The following is a 25,894-nucleotide window of genomic DNA, read 5'->3' on the forward strand; positions in this document are numbered from 1 at the left end:
ACTCGGGGCCTCCATGTCCCCTCGACAACGTAGGGAGTTTCGCAGAATGAATGGTCTCTGCTTCTACTGTGGGGACGACAAGCATCTTCTGAACACCTGTCCCAGGTGCAAGAATAAAAAGCCGGAAAACTTCCGCGCCTAAGTGATCATCGGGGAGGTCACTTGGGCGCACAGGTATTTCCCGTTAATGTGAAACGCAATAAAATTTTGCTTCCCTGTCAGGTCTCGTTTGCTGGCTGGTCTGCCACGGGCAGTGCTTTCGTGGATTCTGGCTCATCTGCTAATATCATGTCTGTGGAATTTGCTATGTCTCTAAAGATGCCATTTATTGATTTACCTTATCCTATCCCTGTAGTAGGTATCGACTCAACTCCCCTTGCTAATGGTTATTTTACTCAGCATACTCCTGTTTTTGAACTCCTGGTTGGCTCCATGCATTTGGAGCAGTGCTCTGTACTGGTGATGCAGGGATTATCGTCTGATGTGGTATTAGGTCTTCCCTGGTTGCAGTTGCATAATCCCACGTTTGATTGGAATACTGGGGATCTCACCAAATGGGGTAGTGAATGTCTTATGTCATGTCTTTCTGTTAACTCTATTTCTCCCCGGGAGGAGGTAAACACGCTTCCTGAGTTTGTTCAGGACTTCGCCGATGTGTTTTCTAAGGAGGCCTCCGAGGTGTTGCCCCCCCATAGAGATTACGATTGCGCCATCGATTTGGTGCCTGGTGCCAAGCTTCCTAAGGGTAGGATATTTAATCCTTCATGTCCTGAACGTGAAGCTATGAGGGTGTATATCCAAGAATGCTTGGCCAAGGGTTTCATTCGCCCCTCGACTTCTCCTGTAGGTGCTGGCTTCTTCTTCGTGGGGAAGAAGGATGGTGGTCTTAGGCCGTGCATTGATTATCTTAACCTGAATAAGGTCACCGTAAGGAACCAGTACCCACTTCCTTTGATTCCGGATCTTTTTAATCAGGTTCAGGGAGCCCAATGGTTTTCTAAGTTCGATCTACGGGGGGCATATAACCTTATCCGCATCAAAGAGGGGGATGAGTGGAAAACTGCGTTCAACACACCCGAGGGTCATTTCGAATACCTGGTCATGCCCTTTGGGTTGTGTAATGCCCCTGCTGTCTTCCAGAATTTTATTAATGAAATCCTGAGAGATTACCTGGGTAATTTTCTTGTTGTGTACCTTGATGACATACTGGTGTTTTCCAAGGACTGGTCCTCCCACGTGGAGCATGTCAGGAAGGTGCTACAGGTCCTTCGGGAGAATAATCTGTTTGCTAAGACTGAAAAATGTGTCTTTGGGGTACAGGAGATACCATTTTTAGGGCAAATCCTCACTCCTCATGAATTCCGCATGGACCCTGCCAAGGTTCAGGCTGTGGCGGAATGGGTCCAACCTGCCTCCCTTAAGGCGTTACAGTGTTTTTTAGGGTTCGCCAACTATTACAGGAGATTTATTGCCAACTTCTCGGTCGTCGCTAAGCCTCTTACGGACCTTACTCGCAAGGGTGCTGATGTCCTCCATTGGCCCCCTGAGGCCGTCCAGGCCTTTGAGACCCTCAAGAAGTGCTTTATCTCGGCCCCCGTGCTGATTCAGCCCAACCAAGAGGAGCCATTTATTGTGGAGGTTGACGCATCCGAGGTGGGAGTGGGGGCCGTCTTGTCCCAGGGTACCAGCTCCCTCACCCATCTCCGCCCCTGTGCTTACTTCTCTAGGAAGTTTTCGCCCACGGAGAGTAACTATGATATTGGCAACCGCGAACTTCTAGCCATTAAATGGGCTTTTGAAGAGTGGCGGCACTTCCTGGAGGGGGCCAGACACCAGGTAACGGTCCTTACGGATCACAAGAATCTGGTTTTCCTAGAATCGGGCCGGAGGCTTAATCCTAGACAAGCTCGGTGGGCACTATTCTTTACCAGATTTAATTTCTTGGTTACCTATAGGGCTGGGTCCAAGAATATTAAGGCTGATGCCATGTCACGTAGTTTCATGGCCAATCCTCCTTCCGAGAAGGATCCTGCTTGTATTTTACCCCCTGGTATAATCGTTTCTGCCACGGATTCTGATTTAGCTTCTGATATCGCGGCTGATCAGGGTGCAGCTCCCGGGAATGTCCCTGGGGACAAACTGTTTGTTCCCCTGCAATACCGGCTAAGGGTACTCAGGGAAAACCATGACTCCGCTCTATCTGGTCATCCTGGCATCTTGGGCACCAAACACCTCATTACCAGAAACTATTGGTGGCCTGGGTTGCCTAAAGACGTTAGGGCTTACGTCGCCGCTTGTGAGGTTTGCGCTAGGTCCAAAACCCCTAGGTCCCGACCTGCGGGCCTACTACGTTCCTTGCCCATTCCCCAGAGACCTTAGACCCATATCTCCATGGATTTTATCACCGATTTGCCTCCATCTCAGGGCAAGTCGGTGGTGTGGGTGGTAGTAGACCGCTTCAGCAAGATGTGCCACTTTGTGCCCCTTAAGAAGCTACCTAACGCCAAGACGTTAGCTTCTTTGTTTGTGAAACACATCCTGCGTCTCCATGGGGCCCCAGTCAATATCGTTTCTGACAGAGGGGTACAATTTGTTTCCTTATTTTGGAGAGCTTTTTGTAAAAAGTTGGAGATTGATCTGTCCTTCTCCTCCGCCTTCCATCCCGAAACTAATGGCCAAACGGAAAGGACTAACCAATCCCTGGAACAATATTTAAGGTGTTTCATCTCTGACTGTCAATTCGATTGGGTCTCATTCCTTCCCCTTGCTGAATTTTCCCTGAATAACCGGGTCAGTAACTCGTCAGGGGTCTCCCCGTTTTTCTGTAATTTCGGGTTTAACCCAAGGTTCTCCTCCGTTTCCCCTGGTTGTTCCAATAATCCTGAGGTAGAGGATGTTCATCGGGAACTGTGCACTGTCTGGGCCCAGGTTCAGAAGAACCTAGAGGCGTCCCAGAGCTCACAAAAGATTCAGGCGGATAGTAGACGTTCTGCTAACCCCCGGTTTGTCGTCGGGGATTTGGTCTGGTTGTCGTCCAGGAACTTGCGCCTTAAGGTCCCGTCCAGGAAGTTTGCTCCCCGATTTATTGGACCTTATAAGATCATTGAAGTCCTCAACCCTGTATCCTTCCGTCTGGAGCTGCCCCCATCCTTTCGCATACATGACGTCTTCCATGCCTCCCTCCTTAAACGCTGCTCCCCGTCCTGGTCCCCCTCGAGGAAACCTCCTGTTCCCGTTCTCACCCCTGAGGGGGTGGAATTCGAGGTGGCCAAGATTATGAACAGTAGGATGGTCCAGGGCTCCCTCCAGTACCTGGTCCATTGGAGAGGATACGGGCCGGAGGAGAGGACTTGGGTACCTGCCCGTGATGTTCACGCTGGGGTATTGATCAGGAGGTTCCACCTTCTCTTCCCTATTAAACCGGGTCCTCTTAGTAAGCGTCCAGTGGCCCCTCATAAAAGGGGGAGTACTGTTAGGGATCTGCCAGGTACTACGTCTAGGTATACTCCTGGGATTAATCAATCCACACCTGAGGCCAGACCTGTTCGACTGACACCATCTCCCACCAACCAGGGTGGCAGGCTCAGGAGTGGGAGAGCCTATCGCGGCCTGGTCAGTCGGAGTTAGCTCCGCCCCCTGTCCTTTATTACCTGCAGTGTTCTCCTCTTCAGTGCTTGTAATTCTTCTGGATTCCTGGCCCCACTGCTGCTTGCTCCAGCCTGCTTCTGCCGTGCTTCTGCCTTGCTGCAGTTCTGCTTAACCTGCTTTGCTTTGCCTCTGGCTTGCTTCCTCCTCCGTGCTCACTTGGGTATACTCCACTTCATCCTGGTCCGGACTACTCATTCACCGATCCGTTTCCTCGCGGCGTTCCATGGGCTACTGCCCCTTCCCTTGCGTGTTCCCTGTTTGTTCTCCCGTGCACTTAGACAGCGTAGGGACCGCCGCCCAGTTGTACCCCATCGCCTAGGGCGGGTCGTTGCAAGTAGGCAGGGACAGGGCGGTGGGTAGATTAGGGCTCACTTTCCCTTCACCTCCTTCCTGCCATTACATCTATCTATCTATCTATCTATCTATCTATCTATCTATCTATATATCTATCTATCTATGTCACATCTATCTATCTATCTCATATCTATCTATCTATCTATCTATCTATCTATCTATCTATCTATCTATGTCACATCTATCTATGTCACATCTATCTATCTATCTATCTATCTATCTATCTATCTATCTATCTATCTATCTATCTATCTATGTCACATCTATCTATCTATCTATGTCATATCTATCTATCTATCTATCTATCTATCTATCTATCTATCTATCTATCTATCTATCTATCTATCTATCTATCTCATATCTATCTATCTATATATGTCACATCTATCTATCTATCTATCTATCTATCTATCTATCTATCTATCTATCTCATATCTATCTATCTCATATCTATCTATCTATCTATCTATCTATCTATCTATCTATCTATCTATCTATCTCACATCTATCTATCTATCTATCTATCTATCTATCTATCTATCTATCTATCTATCTATCTATCTATCTATCTATGTCACATCTATCTATCTCATATCTATCTATCTATCTATCTATCTATCTATCTATCTATCTATCTATCTATCTATCTATGTCATATCTATCTATCTATCTCATATCTATCTATCTCATATCTATCTATCTATCTATCTATCTATCTATCTATCTATGTCATATCTATCTATCTATCTATCTATCTATCTATCTATCTATCTATCTATCTATCTATCTATCTATCTATCTATGTCATATCTATCTATCTATGTCATATCTATCTATCTATCTATCTATCTATCTATCTCATATCTATCTATCTATCTATCTATCTATCTATCTATCTATCTATCTATCTATCTATCTATGTCACATCTATCTATCTATCTATTAGGTAGATTAGGGCTCACTTTCCCTTCACCTCCTTCCTGCCATTACATCTATCTATCTATCTATCTATCTATCTATCTATCTATCTATCTATCTATGTCACATCTATCTATCTATCTATCTATCTCATATCTATCTATCTATCTATCTATCTATCTATCTATCTATCTATCTATCTATCTATCTATGTCACATCTATCTATCTATCTATCTCATATCTATCTATCTATCTATCTATCTATCTATCTATCTATCTATCTATCTATCATCTATCTATCTATCTATCTATCTATCTATCTATCTATCTATCTATCTATCTATCTATCTATCTATCTATCTATCTATCTATCTATCTATCTCATATCTATCTATCTCTCTATCTCTATCTTATAAAAGTTATGTATTTCTATATACATCAAGATATTTTAGTCTGGTGTTTCTGTCGATTTGAACAGTTAAAGAAGCACTGTCAACTTTCCTTTTTAGTAAATTTAGTAATTTTTGCAATTCCCCATTAAATAACAGTCTTTGAAGTAGTAATAAGTGTAGAAAAAGACTTGTAAAAGAGGAATTGATAGATGCTTTTAAATAGAAATCTGAATCAAATGCACTTAAAGTGATCCCCTGGGGAAAAAGTGACTTTCCAGGAAATCGATGTTAACGCAGCTTTTTCTTGAAGGGAAGGCATCTACTCTACCTCAAATTTACACTTATACCTACTCTCTGCTATTCCACAGACCCATTACTCACTCCTTTACCACGGCTGTAGATTAAGGTCCAGAGCAGTGGTTGTCATGAGCCGCCAAAAAACTGGTAAAGAAAATAACTTTCTGCATGCACACTTTGATACGTGTGCCTAGGAGATAGACCTGTCTTTTCTGACTCACTTTAGTAGATTACTAAAAGTTACGGCAGCCATGCAACAGTGTTGTCCAGCAATAATTATTATTGAGTGGAGACAGTATATTGCTAATTCCCCTATATTAGTAAGTACCCACATAATAAAAGATATTGATAACTAGTGGTGTGTTTTAAAATTCCGTTTACCATTCAGCTGGTAAAACCAATTTTAGTAACCAATTTGCTCTGCTGCAATGTAGCAAAATATGAGTTTTTGTACTGATTATATTAGACCAAGTAGAGGTTTTGGTAATATATGAAATGCAATTAGAGCAGCATATAAATACAATAAAAGTATAGTAAAACTAATTTGGCGTTTCTTTAAAAGTTTCAGACTTCTTCGCTAATTAAAAGGTCTATGTCCCAAAATGTGATTTCCACTTAGATCACAGTAGACATTCCTTTTTTATGCCTCCATATTTTAAACTGAAGTGCATTTTTACATACATTTTGTATAGCAAAAAGCAATACAGTAACTTCCCTTGACTAATTAGTGATAAAACATATGGAAGTGTATTTCAGGGTGCTAAAGTCTAATTAACAAAATGAATCAGATGACTGAAACAGTTACCTCCAACATGACTTTATCCAGCAATTTCAGCCCTTCAGGGTAGAAGGAACAAAAAGTGTCCTTATTACTGACACAACACACAAGCCAATGGTAACTGTTAGTAACACAAGCCAAAAGTAACTATTTTTATACTTCATTTGACCTTAATTCACCTTCTGAAAACATTTGCTTCATTTTTTTTCCAGCATAAGAGTAGGCACATAGTCTAATAAGAGAAGAGTTACAAGTGCATCAAACTGGTCACATATTTCCATATTGTAAAGTCATAAAGTCACACATACAAACAGTATCGGGCAAAGGTATAACTACCACTAAGTAGCTCATGCAGATACTATGGGTTCCATGAAGTTCATTACTGAACAAAAAGGATGAAAGAGTTCTTTCTTACGGGGTGTGTAGAAGTCCAATTATAGAACAAGACATCTGTTTCTATTATTGGCTGACATGTTGTTATGTGAACTTAATGCATTCTCTTCGGCTTGACCATCGACCATTCAGTATTTTGTTAAGAGTTCTCCCGATTTGTAGTTATTCGTGTGAAAGTAAGAACTTTCATTATACGGTAGATGTTGTTTGTTGATCCAGTCAGATTGCCACTTGGTATCAGAAAGGAATGTTTCCTTTTTAGGGAAGATTGGTTAATACCTTATAGATAATTTTTATATTTATATATTATTTATTCATTTTTTATTTATTTTTTAACCTTCCTCGCATCAATAGGGGTAAACCAAAGTTCCATAATTTCTCCCATCTCTTCCCTTTCCCCCAACCCTTGGTTGAACTTGATAGACATATATATTTCTTCAACACTACTAACTATGTAACTATGTCAACAAATCTCTTATGTATTTTTTACAGTTTTGACAATTTTTGTTTACATCGCATGTAAGTATATATCTGACACAACGAATGGTATATAGAATAGTCTGTCATGTAGGTTGCGATGGACCTTACAAGTAAATTTCCAGCAATGTTAAATCATTAGACTTCATATATAAAAACGATCTTACATACAAGTTGGTCTTCTTGCCCATAGTATCCGACCAGCAGATTTCATTTTTCCAGTGCAGTTTTTAAATAAGTTGTACTCTGAATGTGACTCTAAAGTCCTGACGCTTTCTCTAACACATTTGCAAATGTTGGAAAAATTTCACAGGAGCATCAAAAATAGGACGTCTGACCTGAACGCCATGTTTTTTTAATGTATTTATATCAGAAAGCTAGGGTAAATACATTGCTAAATCTGCCCCATTGTCTAGCTGCTTGAGTTCTTCTAGTGCATATTGCAAATGAAATACATCATTCAAAATTATTTTGTAATAATTCTAATATTTCCTGGATACATTTTATACTACATTGCTGAAGCATGACCCAATTTCTGAGAAAAAAAATTCACTAAATGGTGAAAATGCAGCACATCACTATGTGCTCTTGTAAATAATTTTTTATAAGGATACTGGGAAAAAGAAGGCATTGGAAAGGAAAGAAAAATAAGAAATTCAGAATATAGGGGTACACATTTGCCCCTAACAAAAGAGGACCCTTGATAATCGCTTAGTTTACCCTGCTCTAATGTTGGAATGGTTGTAACCATCAGGTTTGTTAACCCTTTAGCAATCGCCCACTGTCTTTTGACAGCTAGGGGCGCAGGTACCTTGTCTAAAGTAACGTATTTTGGCATTGCTGTAGAAAAGACTAACGAGCACTACAGTGAGGACTCATTCTCTCAGAAGCTGTTACTAATTGCTCCTATGCTTTAGAGCAGCCTCCTCAATATGGCTGGGATTGGAGTAACCACCGACCGTTTGACCATTTGATCGCTCTGGCCTTTGACCATGTCATGATTGAAAGGGATTTCCCTCTTCGATCTGGTCACCAGGTTTCCCTGCATCCAGATCATAGACCTCCCTGCAGCCAGCCCTTAGGTCCTAGAAAGGACCCCAACCAGGCTGTCTGTTCAGTAAGCCTGTTGTTAGGGCACACTAAGTTTTGCCCTAACAGGAGCCTGGGTTATTATGACTCAGTACAATGTATTAGCATACAAGAGTATGCTAAAACATTATAAGCATAAAATAAAGTTGTAAAAAAAAGTAATCCTTCCATCGGATTAAAACATCTTTATGAAAAAATTTAAAATTAAATAATACTAAACAAATGTCCTCCAAAAAGTTATTATTTAGCATAAAATAAATGTTATTGCTCATACATTATGTTGAAACCAAAAACCTACACATATTAGGTATTCACACATTTAATTTAACAGGATATTTAGTATAGATCGTGAACAGTCTAAAAAAACAAAAGAAAACGTTTTATTTCTATAAATTGCTTTAGTTCTATATTCATGCTGCAAAAATAAAAGTACATCAATTACACAGTAATTTATATGCACCCCAAACTGTGTAAAAAAAAATTGCAATTTCTCCTGCATAAAACAAGGCATTATACAGCCACGGCAATGTAAAAACGAAAATGTTATAGCTGCTCAAATACAGATAGGCAAAAAACAACAACAAATTAGCTTGTCATTAAAGAGGCTCTGTCACCAGATTATAAGTGCCCTATCTCCTACATAATCTGATCGGCGTTGTAATGTAGATAACAGCAGGGGTTTTTCTTTTGAAAAACGATCATTTTTGAGCAAGTTATGAGCAATTGTAAATTTATGCTAATTAGTTTCTTAATAGACAACTGGGCGTGTTTTTACTTTTTACCAACATGACTTTGTGAAGAGAAGTGTATGACGCTGACCAATCAGTGACCAATCAGTGTCATAGACTTCTCATTATTCCAGCCCATTGTTACAGTGTGATCGTGCAGTGAAAGAAGCTGGGCTGGAACAATAAGAAGTGTATGACTCTGATTGGTCACTGATTGGTCAGCGTCATACACTTCTCTTCACAACGCCCAGTTGGTAAAAAATAAAAACACGCCAGTTGTCTATTAAGAAACTAATTAGCATAAATCTAAAATTGCTCATAACTTGCTCAAAAATAATCGTTTTTCAAAATAAAAACCCCTGCTCTTATCTACATTACAGCGCCGATCAGATTATATATAACCTAGAAGAAATAGATGCTCGCAAAACACGCATCCGGCGCCATTTTCATGTGGACCGGAAGCCGCAGCCGGACAGTAAGATGACTACTTCCGGTCGCGGCTTCCGGACATATGTTCCAGGCAGCGAAGACGCAAGGAGTAGGATCGGAGGCAGCAGTGGCGGCAGGAGCAGGTGAGTTATGTTTGTGTATGTGATGTGTGTATTATGTTCGTGTTATACTGTCTGATTACCACTGTATCTAATCCTCCTACACTGTGTACCACCATTTTTTGAGCGAATGCACAGTGTAGGAGGATTACAAAATTCAACCACCTCCTTCTCCTGGCACTAGCCAGGATAAGGGAGGGGGGATTGTGTGAGCTCACTAGAGCGTGTGTGTCTACACCAAATTTGCATCATAAAGCAATGAGGTTGCTTTACCACATTGCAATGCTGCAATTTTGGGAATTGCACCCTCTAGTGACCAGCACATGGAAATGTTATAAATTAGAATCTAATTTATAATATTTCCTGACTTGTGAAAAAATTAAAAAAATTAAAACAATGTTTAATCACTTAAATACTAACTGTTTAACTGCAAAAAAAAAAATTATTTCTAGCAACACATTCTTTAACGCAACATATCAAACAGGATATATCATACCCATGGTAGATACGGCAGGGAACACAGACAGAGTCCACCCCAACGCGCGTTTCGGCGCAAATGCATTCGTCTGGGGGTGGTGCTAAACAACAGACAAGTACTATTTAAATGGAGCTGGACCAATTGAATGTCAAAGCGTCAGCTAAAGGAACTCTGTTAAAATTACTTATCTTCACTGTATACTTACCGGCCTCTGTATCACGAAGAGTGAAGCGACCACACCTCCGAAATAGTCAGTCGCGAGGGGCCGAGACCGGAAATGCATCACCGAGTCAGCAGACTCAGTCATGTGAGTCCAGTAATCGGCGCGGTGCGAGTGACGAAGACGGAGGCCGGTCACCACGCACCAATGACAGAGCGGCACAGTGAGCAGAGAACACAGACGCTGGATCAGGTAAGTCAAATCCATCAAAACAAAGCGCAAATGTTACATTTCATTGATGATCAGTAAATCACAGGAATATAAAAAATTGAGGCTGCATGATGCATCCACCCTTTAAAAAGAAAAAGGAAGCATGCATCACCAAACAAATAATAAAGATAAAGTGTACAATTATATGTTTATAAAAAAACAAAAACACTAAATATGACTATAGAATAAATATAGAAATTTATATGTGAATTTAGATGATCGGTATGATCAGAAAGGTGCGAGTGTATGGTGTGAAATAAAATTAGATAAAAATATGTGCTAAATAAATTAGGAGAAAAATCATTGACAAAAAATCAATCGATGTGAAAAAAATGTGTGAAAAAACAAAAGACAAAGTGAAAAAGTACAATAAGAAACACATAATAAAAAATAAAAAAATATACGGTATATAGAGATTTTTTTAAATAAATAAGTGCTAAGTATGATGCAATAAAATATTAATATATGTGAATGTATATCTGTGCATACTATAACCAATCTTACAGTTATTCCAATAGAACGAATGACATACATATATAGATATAGACAAATGTCAGGCTGTGATTCTCATGACATCAAATGATTCCTCGGTATATCGCATGTGTTTCGATGATATTGACTGACGGACGTAAAGAGGCACACTGGCACAATATAAAGACCCCAAATAGGGAAAATCAGATTCCAGAAGGTACAATGAATTTAACAGTATGAATCTAGTCTGTATAAAGAAAGATGTATAAGTTAAGATCATAACAACAAATGATAATACAAACAATATAAAAAGAAATAAAAAATAATATATATATATATATATTTTTATATATATATATATATATATATATATATATATACACACACACACCACTAAAATAAGCTGACAATCAATTTCTATATTTATTGTGTAGTCATATTTAGTGTTTTGTTTTTTTATAAACATATAATTGTACACTTTATCTTTATTATTTGTTTTGTGATGCATGCTTCCCTTTTCTTTTTAAAGGGTGGATGCATCATGCAGCCTCAATTTTTGATATTCCTGTGATTTACTGATCATCAATGAAATGTAACATTTGCGCTTTGTTTTGATGCATTTGATTTACCTGATTCAGCGTCTGTGTTCTCTGCTCACTGTGCCGCTCTGTCATTGGTGCGTGGTGACCGGACTCCGTCTTCGTCACTCGCGACGCGCCGATTACTGGATTCACGTGACTGAGTCTGCTGACTCGGTGACGCGTTTTCGGTCTCGGCCCCTCGCGACTGAAGATTTCGGAGGTGTGGTCGCTTCACTCTCCGGGATACAGCGGCCGGTAAGTATACAGTGAAGATAAGTAATTTTAACAGAGTTTCTTCAGCTGACGCTTTGACACGCAATTGGTCAGGCTCCATTTAAATAGTACTTGTCTGTTGTTTAGCACCACCCCCAGACGAAGGCATTTGCGCCGAAACACTCGTTGGGGGGTAAACTCTGGCTGTGTTCCCTGCTGTATCTACCATGGGTATTATATATCCTGTTTGATATGTTGCGTTAAACTCTGCAGATAATTGTTTTTTCCTTCAGTCTTTATTGACCACATATTTGCTTAAACCTATGTCAATGTTGTACATGGCTTACTAATATTATCATATACACGTGTTGTGTTTATATAGCACTTTGCTGCATTTATATTTGGTCATTACATTACCTTCATGCCCTGTTTTGGGCTGCATTTGCACTTGCACTTTTCTGAAGGCCTGCTATGTGTACAAACCTGTACTCTGTACTTACTCAGTAGTTACACAGTCTCTTGTCCCGTTTTTAACTGTGGTTTATGGATTCCTCATTTTAATCTTTTGTCCATTGTTCTTTATTATATATTTCAATAAAGTATTTTTCTATTTTCATTATCCTTTGTGTTTTGTGAGCATCCATTTCTTCTAGGTTATATATATTCAGTTTTGATGCTTTTGGGTATACACCCTTGAATCAGCCCATATAGATTATAATAGTTCTATTTTTTCATACTTTATACAGTGAAGGAAATAAGTATTTGATCCCTTGCTGATTTTGTAAGTTTGCCCACTGTCAAAGACATGAACAGTCTAGAATTTTTAGGCTAGTTTAATTTTACCAGTGAGAGATAGATTATATTTAAAAAAAAAAGAAAATCACATAGTCAAAATTATATATATTTATTTGCATTGTGCACAGAGAAATAAGTATTTGATCCCTTTGGCAAACAAGACTTAATACTTGGTGGCAAAACCCTTGTTGGCAAGCACAGCAGTCAGACGTTTTTTGTAGTTGATGATGAGGTTTGCACACATGTTAGATGGAATTTTGGCCCACTCCTCTTTGCAGATCATCTGTAAATCATTAAGATTTTGAGGCTGTCGCTTGGCAACTCAGATCTTCAGCTCCCTCCATAAGTTTTCGATGGGATTAAGGTCTGGAGACTGGCTAGACCACTCCATGACCTTAATGTGCTTCTTTTTGAGCCACTCCTTTGTTGCCTTGGCTGTATGTTTCGGGTCATTGTCGTGCTGGAAGACCCAGCCACGAGCCATTTTTAATGTCCTGGTGGAGGGAAGAATGTTGTCACTCAGGATTTGACGGTACATGGCTCCATCCATTCTCCCATTGATGCAGTGAAATAGTCCTGTGCCCTTAGCAGAGAAACACCCCCAAAACATAATGTTACCACCTCAATGCTTGACAGTGGGGACAGTGTTCTTTGGGTCATAGGCAGCATTTCTTTTCCTCCAAACACGGCGAGTTGAGTTAATGCGAAAGAGCTCAATTTTAGTCTCATCTGACCACAGCACCTTCTCCCAATCACTCTCAAAATCATCCAGATGTTCATTTGCAAACTTCAGATGGGCCTGTACATGTGCCTTCTTGAGCAGGGGGACCTTGCGGGCACTGCAGGATTTTAATCCATTACGGCGTAATGTGTTACCAATGGTTTTCTTGGTGACTGTGGTCCCAGCTGCCTTGAGATCATTAACAAGTTCCCCCCGTGTAGTTTTCGGCTGAGCTCTCACCTTCCTCAGGATCAAGGATACCCCACGAGGTGAGATTTTGCATGGAGCCCCAGATCGATGTCGATTGACAGTCATTTTGTATGTCTTCCATTTTCTTACAATTGCACCAACAGTTGTCTCCTTCTCACCCAGCGTCTTACTTATGGTTTTGTAGCCCATTCCAGTCTTGTGCAGGTCTATGATCTTGTCCCTGACATCCTTAGAAAGCTCTTTGGTCTTGCCCATGTTGTAGAGGTTAGAGTGAGACTTATTAATTGAGTCTGTGGACAGGAGTCTTTTATACAGGTGACCATTTAAGACAGCTGTCTTTAATGCAGGCACCAAGTTGATTTGGAGCGTGTAACTGGTCTGGAGGAGGCTGAATTCTTAATGGTTGGTAGGGGATCAAATACTTATTTCTCTGTGCACAATGCAAATAAATATATATAATTTTGACTATGTGATTTTTTTTTTTTATATATAATTTATCTCTCACTGGTAAAATTAACCTAGCCTAAAAATTCTAGACTGTTCATGTTTTTGACAGTAGGCAAACTTACAAAATCAGCAAGGGATCAAATACTTATTTCCTTCACTGTATGCTTTGGCCATATTGTTTCATGCTGCTTTTTCGGTTAGGCCGATCAGATTATGCAGGAGATAGGGCATTTAAATTCTGGTGAAAGAGCCTTTTTAAGGTCCTTTCAGGACATTAAGGGGTTAAACATAGTAATCATATAACTGTGTAAGGCATTGTAACAGTGCTGTTGGGTAGTGATTTCCCAATTGAGCAGCAAAACATGCTGACTTGGGAGCGCTAGCAGCAGGGAGTGAAGGCACATAGAGGATAAAGCAGTCTACAGCCCAGACATGCACATCTCCCCTGGATACCAGATAACAACATTGTTTGAATGCTATTTTTAAAGACGCCCCTAAGTAAAGAAACATTACAGTTCTGAAAGTCATAGAACATAAGCACATCTAAAGTTGTGGCAGTTATAGAAACTTGACTTTGACCTATCAAACTCAACTAACACTGATTAATTTATTCTGAAGTTATTGATATTTGTCAAGTATTCTGTGACTTATTTGATAAGATTTGTGTAGTAAGAGAATGAAGTGTAATAAGAAAGTGGGAAAATTATTCAGTATATCTGTAATGATGGGGTAGGGAGACAGACAGGTGAGCCCTAATCTTCCCGCCACTCAGTCCCTGCCTACTTGCAACGGCCCGTCATAGGCGACGGCGTACAACTGGGCGACAGTCCCTACTCTCACTATGTGCACGACAGACAGACAGACAAGGGTACAATGAAGCAGAGGGAAAAGAGGCAGATGCCCACGGCAACACCGTGAGCTACAAGAGTACTGAACGAGCCGAGTCAAACCAGGAGTGTACGAGGTACCAAAACGCAGAGCAAGAGAGTAGTCAGTAAAGCCAGGGTCAATTTGAAGCAGAGGACAAATAGTACAAGCAGCAGCAGAGCCAGGAAACAAGCAGAATCACAGTCAAAGGAGAAGCAGGAAATGAAGGTATAAATAGACAGAGGGCGGGAGCTAGCTCCGTCTGGCCAGGCTGTGATAGGCTCTCCCACTCCTCAGCCTCCCAGCCTGAGTGGTGGAAGAAGGAGTCACTCTATCAGACTTAGGAGCAGGTGCAGACTGAGTAACCACGGGCGTCGACACAGAAGCCGTGTCTGGCAGATCCTTTACAATATCGTTAAACAGCGTCGCTCAACTGGCGGACCAAGATCCGAACCTGGACTGCGGACGCCAGCTGCCTGGACCCCTTTATTCAGTTGTTTCCACGTTCTTAGGCCCCATGCACACGACCGTAAAAACTCCCGTATTTACGGGCCCATAGACTTCTATTGGCCACGGGTACCTCCCCGTATGCTTACGGGAAGGTGCCCGTGCCGTTGAAAAAGATAGAACATGTCCTATTTCAGGCCGTAATTACGGCACGGGCAGCCCATAGAAGTCTATGGGGCTCCCGTAATTACGGGTGACTACGTGTGTGCACCCGTAATTACGGGAGCGTTGCTAGGCGACGACAGTAAATAGTCACTGTCCAGGGTGCTGAAAGAGTTAAACGATCGGCAGTAACTGTTTCAGCACCCTGGACAGTGGCTACCGATCACAATATAGATAAAGCTGTAAAGAAAAAACAAACATTCATACTTACCCAGAACTCCCTGCTTCTTCCTCCAGTCCGACCTCCTGGGATGACGTTACAGCTCATGTGACCGCTGCAGCCAATCACAGGCCAATCACTGGCTGCAGCGGTCACATGGACTGCCGCTTCATCCAGGGAGGTCGGACTGGATGTCAAGAGAGGGACGCGTCCCCAAGACAACGGCCGGGTAAGTGTTAGGGATCTGCCAGGTACTTCATCTAGGTATACTCCTGGGATTAATCAATCCACACCTGAGGCCAGACCTGTTCGACTGACACCATCTCCCACCAACCAGGGTGGCAGGCTCAGGAGTGGGAGAGCCTATCGCGGCCTGGTCTGTCGGAGTTAGCTCCGCCCCCTGTCCTTTATTACCTGCCCTGTTCTCTCCCTCAGTGCTTGTAATTCTTTTGGATTCCTGGCCCCACTGCTGCTTGCTCCAGCCTGCTTCTGCCGTGCTTCTGCCTTGCTGCAGTTCTGCTTGACCTGCTTTGCCCCTGGCTTGCTTCTGTCTCCTTGCCCGCTTGGGTGTACTCACTTCGTCCTGGTCCTGACTGTCCGTTCGCCGCTCCGTTTCCTCGTGGCGTTCCGTGGCTACTGCCCCTTCCCTTGCATGTTCCCTGTTTGTTTCCCTGTGCACTTAGACAGCGTAGGGACCGCCGCCCAGTTGTACCTCGTCGCCTAGGGCGGGTCGTTGCAAGTAGGCAGGGACAGGGCGGTGGGTAGATTAGGGCTCACTTTCCCTTCACCTCCTTCCGGCCATTACATAATTACAAGCCCTTACCTAGTCTACCATTTCTCCTACGCTGACGCTATCATGGACCCCCTTGAGACCCTGGCCCAGCAGATGCAGGGCCTCTCCCTACAGGTCCAGGCCCTGGCCCAAAGGGTCAATCAGGGTGACGCTGCTTTAGTAGTACCCCTCACCTCACCTCTAGAACCCGACCTCAAGTTACCTGACCGGTTCTCAGGGGACCGTAAGACGTTTCTCTCCTTCCGGGAGAGTTGCAGACTGTATTTCCGCCTAAAGCCCCACTCCTCAGGTTCCGAGAACCAGTGGGTGGGTATCATCATATCCCGACTCCAGGAAGGGCCCCAAGAGTGGGCCTTCTCCTTGGCTCCTGACGCCCCTGAACTTTCCTCTGTTGATCGCTTTTTCTCTGCCCTCGGCCTCATTTACGACGAGACTGACAGGACTGCCTTAGCCGAGAGTCAGCTGGTGACCTTACGTCAGGGTAGGAGACCGGTTGAGGAATACTGTTCTGATTTTAGGAAGTGGTGCGTAGCTTCTCAGTGGAACGATCCGGCCCTAAGGTGCCAGTTTAGGTTAGGATTATCTGACGCCCTGAAGGATCTGCTGGTTAACTACCCCTCGTCTGACTCCCTTGACCAGGTTATGGCCCTAGCAGTACGACTTGACCGACGTCTCAGGGAACGTCAGCTAGAACGCTTCAGTGTGCTCCCCTCTGACTTTTCTGCGATCCCCCCCGAGGTCCCGTCTCCTCGCCCCTCCACGGAGGACTCGGAGGTACCTATGCAACTCGGGGCCTCCATGTCCCCTCGACAACGTAGGGAGTTTCGCAGAATGAATGGTCTCTGCTTCTACTGTGGGGACGACAAGCATCTACTGAACACCTGTCCCAGGCGCAAGAATAAGAAGCCGGAAAACTTCCGCGCCTAAGTGATCATCGGGGAGGTCACTTGGGCGCACAGGTATTTCCCGTTAATGTGAAACGCAATAAAATTTTGCTTCCCTTTCAGGTCTCGTTTGGTGGTCGGTCTGCCACGGGCAGTGCTTTCGTGGATTCAGGGTCATCTGCTAATATCATGTCTGCGGAATTTGCTATGTCTCTAAAGATGCCTTGTATTGATTTACCTTATCCTATCCCTGTAGTAGGAATCGACTCAACTCCTCTTGCTAATGGTTATTTTACTCAGCATACTCCTGTTTTTGAACTCCTTGTTGGCTCCATGCATTTGGAGCAGTGCTCTGTACTGGTGATGCAGGGATTATCGTCTGATCTGGTTTTAGGCCTTCCCTGGTTGCAGTTGCATAATCCCACGTTTGATTGGAATACTGGGGATCTCACCAAATGGGGTAATGAATGTCTTATGTCATGTCTTTCTGTTAACTCTATTTCTCCCCGGGAGGAGGTAAACACGCTTCCTGAGTTTGTTCAGGACTTCGCCGATGTGTTTTCTAAGGAGGCCTCCGAGGTGTTGCCCCCCCATAGAGATTACGATTGCGCTATCGATTTGGTGCCCGGTGCCAAGCTTCCTAAGGGTAGGATATTTAATCTTTCATGTCCTGAACGTGAAGCCATGAGGGTGTATATCCAAGAATGCCTGGCCAAGGGTTTCATTCGCCCCTCGACTTCTCCTGTAGGTGCTGGCTTCTTCTTCGTGGGGAAGAAGGATGGTGGTCTTAGGCCGTGCATTGATTATCGTAACCTGAATAAGGTCACCGTAAGGAACCAGTACCCACTTCCTTTGATTCCGGATCTTTTTAATCAGGTTCAGGGAGCCCAATGGTTTTCTAAGTTCGATCTACGGGGGGCATATAACCTTATCCGCATCAAAGAGGGGGATGAGTGGAAAACTGCGTTCAACACACCCGAGGGTCATTTCGAATACCTGGTCATGCCCTTTGGGTTGTGTAATGCCCCTGCTGTCTTCCAGAATTTTATTAATGAAATCCTGAGAGAGTACCTGGGTAATTTTCTTGTTGTGTACCTTGATGACATACTGGTGTTTTCCAAGGACTGGTCCTCCCACGTGGAGCATGTCAGGAAGGTGCTCCAGGTCCTTCGGGAGAATAATCTGTTTGCTAAGACTGAAAAATGTGTCTTTGGGGTACAGGAGATACCATTTTTAGGGCAAATCCTCACTCCTCATGAATTCCGCATGGACCCTGCCAAGGTTCAGGCTGTGGCGGAATGGGTCCAACCTGCCTCCCTTAAGGCGTTACAGTGTTTTTTAGGGTTCGCCAACTATTACAGGAGATTTATTGCCAACTTCTCGGTCGTCGCTAAGCCTCTTACGGACCTTACCCGCAAGGGTGCTGATGTCCTCCATTGGCCCCCTGAGGCCGTCCTGGCCTTTGAGACCCTCAAGAAGTGCTTTATCTCGGCCCCCGTGCTGATTCAGCCCAACCAAGAGGAGCCATTTATTGTGGAGGTTGACGCATCCGAGGTGGGAGTGGGGGCCGTCTTGTCCCAGGGTACCAGCTCCCTCACCCATCTCCGCCCCTGTGCTTACTTCTCTAGGAAGTTTTCGCCCACGGAGAGTAACTATGATATTGGCAACCGCGAACTTCTAGCCATTAAATGGGCTTTTGAGGAGTGGCGGCACTTCCTGGAGGGGGCCAGACACCAGGTAACGGTCCTTACGGATCACAAGAATCTGGTTTTCCTAGAATCGGCCCGGAGGCTTAATCCTAGACAAGCTCGGTGGGCACTATTCTTTACCAGATTTAATTTCTTGGTTACCTATAGGGCTGGGTCCAAGAATATTAAGGCTGATGCTCTGTCACGTAGTTTCATGGCCAATCCTCCTTCTGAGAAGGATCCTGCTTGTATTTTACCCCCTGGTATAATCGTCTCTGCCACGGATTCTGATTTAGCTTCTGATATCGCGGCTGATCAGGGTGCAGCTCCCGGGAACGTCCCTGGGGACAAACTGTTTGTTCCCCTGCAATACCGGCTGAGGGTACTCAGGGAAAACCATGACTCCGCTCTATCTGGTCATCCTGGCATCTTGGGCACCAAACACCTCATTACCAGAAACTATTGGTGGCCTGGGTTGCCTAAAGACGTTAGAGCTTACGTCGCCGCTTGTGAGGTTTGCGCTAGGTCCAAAACCCCTAGGTCCCGACCTGCGGGCCTACTACGTTCCTTGCCCATTCCCCAGAGACCTTGGACTCATATCTCCATGGATTTTATCACCGATTTGCCTCCATCTCAGGGCAAGTCGGTGGTGTGGGTGGTAGTCGACCGCTTCAGCAAGATGTGCCACTTTGTGCCCCTTAAGAAGCTACCTAACGCCAAGACGTTAGCTTCTTTGTTTGTGAAACACATCCTGCGTCTCCATGGGGCCCCAGTCAATATCGTTTCTGACAGAGGGGTACAATTTGTTTCCTTATTTTGGAGAGCTTTTTGTAAAAAGTTGGAGATTGATCTGTCCTTCTCCTCCGCCTTCCATCCCGAAACTAATGGCCAAACGGAAAGGACCAACCAATCCCTGGAACAATATTTAAGATGTTTCATCTCTGACTGTCAATTCGATTGGGTCTCATTCCTTCCCCTTGCTGAATTTTCCTTGAATAACCGGGTCAGTAACTCGTCAGGGGTCTCCCCGTTTTTCTGTAATTTCGGGTTTAACCCAAGATTCTCCTCCGTCTCCCCTGGTTGTTCCAATAATCCTGAGGTAGAGGATGTTCATCGGGAACTGTGCACTGTCTGGGCCCAGGTTCAGAAGAACCTAGAGGCGTCCCAGAGCGCACAAAAGATTCAGGCGGATAGTAGACGTTCTGCTAACCCCCGGTTTGTCGTCGGGGATTTGGTCTGGTTGTCGTCCAGGAACTTGCGCCTTAAGGTCCCGTCCAGGAAGTTTGCTCCCCGATTTATTGGACCTTATAAGATCATTGAAGTCCTCAACCCTGTATACTTCCGTCTGGAGCTCCCCCCATCATTTCGCATACATGACGTCTTCCATGCCTCCCTCCTTAAACGCTGCTCCCCGTCCTGGTCCCCCTCGAGGATACCTCCTGTTCCCGTTCTCACCCCTGAGGGGGTGGAATTCGAGGTGGCCAAGATTATGGACAGTAGGATGGTCCAGGGCTCCCTCCAGTACCTGGTCCATTGGAGAGGATACGGGCCGGAGGAGAGGACTTGGGTACCTGCCCGTGATGTTCACGCTGGGGTATTGATCAGGAGGTTCCACCTTCTCTTCCCCACTAAACCGGGTCCCCTTAGTAAGGGTCCGGTGGCCCCTCATAAAAGGGGGAGTACTGTTAGGGATCTGCCAGGTACTTCATCTAGGTATACTCCTGGGATTAATCAATCCACACCTGAGGCCAGACCTGTTCGACTGACACCATCTCCCACCAACCAGGGTGGCAGGCTCAGGAGTGGGAGAGCCTATCGCGGCCTGGTCTGTCGGAGTTAGCTCCGCCCCCTGTCCTTTATTACCTGCCCTGTTCTCTCCCTCAGTGCTTGTAATTCTTTTGGATTCCTGGCCCCACTGCTGCTTGCTCCAGCCTGCTTCTGCCGTGCTTCTGCCTTGCTGCAGTTCTGCTTGACCTGCTTTGCCCCTGGCTTGCTTCTGTCTCCTTGCCCGCTTGGGTGTACTCACTTCGTCCTGGTCCTGACTGTCCGTTCGCCGCTCCGTTTCCTCGTGGCGTTCCGTGGCTACTGCCCCTTCCCTTGCATGTTCCCTGTTTGTTTCCCTGTGCACTTAGACAGCGTAGGGACCGCCGCCCAGTTGTACCTCGTCGCCTAGGGCGGGTCGTTGCAAGTAGGCAGGGACAGGGCGGTGGGTAGATTAGGGCTCACTTTCCCTTCACCTCCTTCCGGCCATTACAGTAAGTATGAATTTCTTTTACTTTTATTACGGAAAGGGCTGCCCCTTTTCTCTATCCTGAACTGATAGAGAGAAGGGCTGCCGATTAGTGCAGTGCAATTTTGCAGCCAAAAACTTGCCTGTAAATACTGGTGCAATACGGGTCGAATACGTGTGACACCGGACCCGTATTTACGGGTGGACAAAAATACGGTCGTGTGCATGGGGCCTTAGGATACAATTAAAAAGCCTAAACAGCGCTAGCACGACAAGGGAACATCAGTTCCCTGCCCAACCAGTCATCGCTTTTCCTGTGATGTTAGTGGCGCAATGACGTCATCTGCGACATTTCTATGAAGTAAGCCTGGCCAGAAGAGGCATTGCTGGATGACTGCATGGGAATGGGGACATGTGAGTTTGTAGCTACTTGCTACAGGGAGCACTGTGTGACACTTTCTACTAGGGGCGCTGTGTGGCACTATCTATGGGGTGCACTGTACAGGGAGCACTGTATTCTACTATATACAAGGGAACTGTGTAGCACTATATACAGCTGGCACTGTGTGACACTTTCTACAGAGGGCACTGTGTGGCACTATGTACAGGGAGCACTGTATATAATTTACAAGTATTTGATAAAAGAAAGAACCTGAAAAATGTTTTTTTTCTTGTTTGTATATATATTACAAGTAGGGAAGAATGTTTGAGGAGTCATACCGTAGTTACTATTTTAAAGAGGCTCTGTCACCACATTATAAGTACCCTATCTTCTACATCATGTGATTGGCGCTGTAATGTAGATAACAGCAGTGTTTTTAATTTAGAAAAACGATCTATTTTCATCTAGTTATGAGCGATTTTAGCTTTATGCTAATGACTTTCTTAACCCCTTCCCGCTATTGGGCGTGACTGTACGTCCAGATTCAAAGTGAGTTCCCGTACAAGGGCGTACAGTCAAGCCCTGTAGATAAAGCCGGCACAAGAGCTGTGCACGCTTCATCATCAGCGGCTGTCAGCTGTCATACACCGCTGACATCCCGCTGCAACGGAGGTGATGGCAGTTAACCCCTTCAATGCGGTTGTCAATGGCGTCCGCTGCATTGAAGTGGTTGACAGAGGGAGGGGGCAGTACCTAATACGCTAACTGTCAGAAGAAGAATGACAGTTAGGCTGGGTTCATACACCCTATTTACGGACGTAATTCGGGCATTTAACCTCGAATTACGTCCAAAAATATGGCTCCAGAGCGCTGGCAAACATCTGCCCATTCATTTGAATGGGTTTTACAATGTACTGTGCCGACGGTCATTTTTTTTACGCGCCCGCCCGCGTCAAAGAAATGCATGTCACATGTGAACATACCCTTACATTACACTGCACTACATAAGTAGTGCAGTGTATTGTACTGGGGATCAGAAGACCAGATATTCAAGTCCCCAGGTAAGTGTAAAAATAAAGTGAAAAAAGAAAAAATAAATGTTAAAGAAAAATAAATAAATAACAGTTTTAACCCCTTCCCTCTTTAGCTACTTTTGACCTTCCTGACTGAGCCTCATTTTTCAAATCTGAAATGTTTCACTTTATGTGGTAATAACGTTGGAATGCTTGTACCTATCCAAGCGATTCTGAGTCTTTTTTCTCGTGACACATTGGACTTTAAGATAGTGGTAAAAATTGGTCGATACATTCAGTATTTAATTGTGAAAAACACCAAAATATAGTGAAAAATTGAAAAAAATAGCATTTTTATCAATTTAAATGTATCTGCTTGTAAGACAGGCAGTTATAACACACAAAATTGTTGCTAATTAACATCCCTCATATGTCTACTTTAGTTTAGCATCGTTTTTTTAACATCCTTTTATTTTTCTAGGACGTTTACAAGGCTTAGAACTTTAGCAGCAATTTCTGACATTTTCAAGAAAATTTCAAAAGGCTATTTTTACAGGGGGCAGTTCAGTTCTGAAGTGCCTTTGAGGGCCTTATATATTAGAAACCCCCAAAAAGTCACCCCATTTTAAAAACTGCACCCCTCAAAGTATACAAAACAGCAATCAGAAAGTGTTTTAACCCTTTAGACGTTTCACAGGAATTAAAGCAATATAGAGGTGAAATTTACAAATTTCGTTTTTTTTGAAGAAATTCATTTTGAATCCATTTTTTGTGTAACACAGAAAGTTTCACCAGAAAAAGGCAACTCAATATTTATTGCCCAGATTCTGCAGTTTTTAGAAATATCCCACATGTGGCCCTGGCGTGCTTATTGACTGAAGCACCGGCCTCAGAAGCAAAGGAGCACCTAGAGGATTTTGTGGCCTTGTTTTTATTACAATATATTTTAGGCACCATATCAGGTTTGAAGGACTCTTGCGGTGCCAAAACAGTAAAACTCCCCACAAGTGACCCCATTTTGGAAACTATACCCCTTGAGGAAATTATCTAGGGGTATAGTGAGCATTTTGACCCCACAGATTTTTTGCAGAAATTATTGGAAGTAGGATGTGAAAATGAAAATCTACATATTTCCCAATAAAACGTAGGTTTAGCTAATTTATTTTCATTCCCACAAGGACTAAAAGAGAAAAAGCACCACAACATTTGTAGAGCAGTTTGTCCTGAGTAAAACAGTACCCCACATGTGGTCATAGACTGCTGTTTGGACACACGGCAGGGTTTAGAAGGGAAGGAACGCCATTTGGCTTTTGGAGCTCAAATTTAGCAGGAAGGGTTTGTGGAGGCCATGTCGCATTTGCAAAGCCCCTGAGGGGACAAAACAGTGGAAACCCCCCACAAGTGACCCCATTTTGGAAACTACACCCCTTGAGGAAATTATCTAGGGGTATAGTGAGCATTTTGACCCCACAGGTTTTTTGCAGAAATTATTGGAAGTAGGATGTGAAAATGAAAATCGACATTTTTCCCAATAAAACGTAGGTTTAGCTAATTTTTTTTTTAATTTCCACAAGGACTAAAAGAGAAAAAGCACCACAAAATTTGTAGAGCAGTTTGTCCCGAGTAAAACAGTACCCCACATGTGGTCATAGACTGCTGTTTGGATACACGGCAGGGCTTAGAAGGGAAGGAACGCCATTTGGCTTTTGGAGCTCAAATTTAGCAGGAATGGTTTGCGGAGGCCATGTCGCATTTGCAAAGCCCCTGAGGGGACAAAACAGTGGAAACCCCACACAAGTGACCCCATTTTGGAAACTACACCCCTTGAGGAAATTATCTAGGGGTATAGTGAGCATTTTGACCCCACAGGTTTTTTGCAGAAATTATTGGAAGTAGGATGTGAAAATGAAAATCGACATTTTTCCCAATAAAACGTAGGTTTAGCTATTTTTTTTTTTAATTTCCACAAGGACTAAAAGAGAAAAAGCACCACAAAATTTGTAGAGCAGTCTGTCCCGAGTAAAACAGTACCCCACATGTGGTCATAGACTGCTGTTTGGATACACGGCAGGGCTTAGAAGGGAAGGAACGCCATTTGGCTTTTGGAGCTCAAATTTAGCAGGAATGGTTTGCGGAGGCCATGTCGCATTTGCAAAGCCCCTGAGGGGACAAAACAGTGGAAACCCCACACAAGTGACCCCATTTTGGAAACTACACCCCTTGAGGAAATAATCTAGGGGTATAGTGAGCATTTTGACCCCACAGGTTTTTTGCAGAAATTATTGGAAGTAGGATGTGAAAATGAAAATCGAAATTTTTCCCAATAAAATGTAGGTTTAGCTAATTTTTTTTTAATTTCCACAAGGACTAAAAGACAAAAAGCACCACAACATTTGTAGAGCAGTTTGTCCCGAGTAAAACAGTACCCCACATTTGGTCATAGACTGCTGTTTGGACACACGGCAGGGCTTAGAAGGGAAGGAACGCCATTTGGCTTTTGGAGCTCAAATTTTGCAGGAATGGTTTGCGGAGGCCATGTCGCATTTGCAAAGCCCTTGAGGGGACAAAACAGTGGAAACCCCCCACAAGTGACCCCATTTTGGAAACTATACCCCTTGAGGAATTATCTAGGGGTATAGTGAGCATTTTGACCCCACAGATTTTTTGCAGAAATTATTGGAAGTAGGATGTGAAAATGAAAATCTACATATTTCCCAATAAAACGTAGGTTTAGCTAATTTATTTTCATTCCCACAAGGACTAAAAGAGAAAAAGCACCACAACATTTGTAGAGCAGTTTGTCCCGAGTAAAACAGTACCCCACATGTGGTTATAGACTGCTGTTTGGATACACGGCAGGGCTTAGAAGGGAAGGAACGCCATTTGGCTTTTGGAGCTCAAATTTAGCAGGAATGGTTCGTGGAGGCCATGTCGCATTTGCAAAGCCCCTGAGGGGACAAAACAGTGGAAACCCCACACAAGTGACCCCATTTTGGAAACTACACCCCTTGAGGAAATAATCTAGGGGTATAGTGAGCATTTTGACCCCACAGGTTTTTTGCCGAAATTATTGGAAGTAGTAAATGAAAATGAAAATCGACATTTTTCCCAATAAAATGTAGGTTTAGCTAATTTTTTTTTAATTTCCACAAGGACTAAAAGACAAAAAGCACCACAACATTTGTAGAGCAGTTTGTCCCGAGTAAAACAGTACCCCACATGTGGTCATAGACTGCTGT

General features: G+C 43.5%; 1 protein-coding gene across 1 annotated transcript in view; it reads left to right on the top strand.

Moving 5' to 3' along the window:
• LOC142657885 (transmembrane protein 132D-like) overlaps window positions 1-25,894 on the top strand; it is an 863,822-nt gene that overhangs the window by 705,137 nt on the left and 132,791 nt on the right. The gene's annotated exons all lie outside the window — the stretch shown is intronic.

The sequence above is a fragment of the Rhinoderma darwinii genome, chromosome 1 (assembly GCF_050947455.1).
Source record: "Rhinoderma darwinii isolate aRhiDar2 chromosome 1, aRhiDar2.hap1, whole genome shotgun sequence".
Classification (NCBI taxonomy): Eukaryota; Metazoa; Chordata; class Amphibia; order Anura; family Rhinodermatidae; genus Rhinoderma; species Rhinoderma darwinii.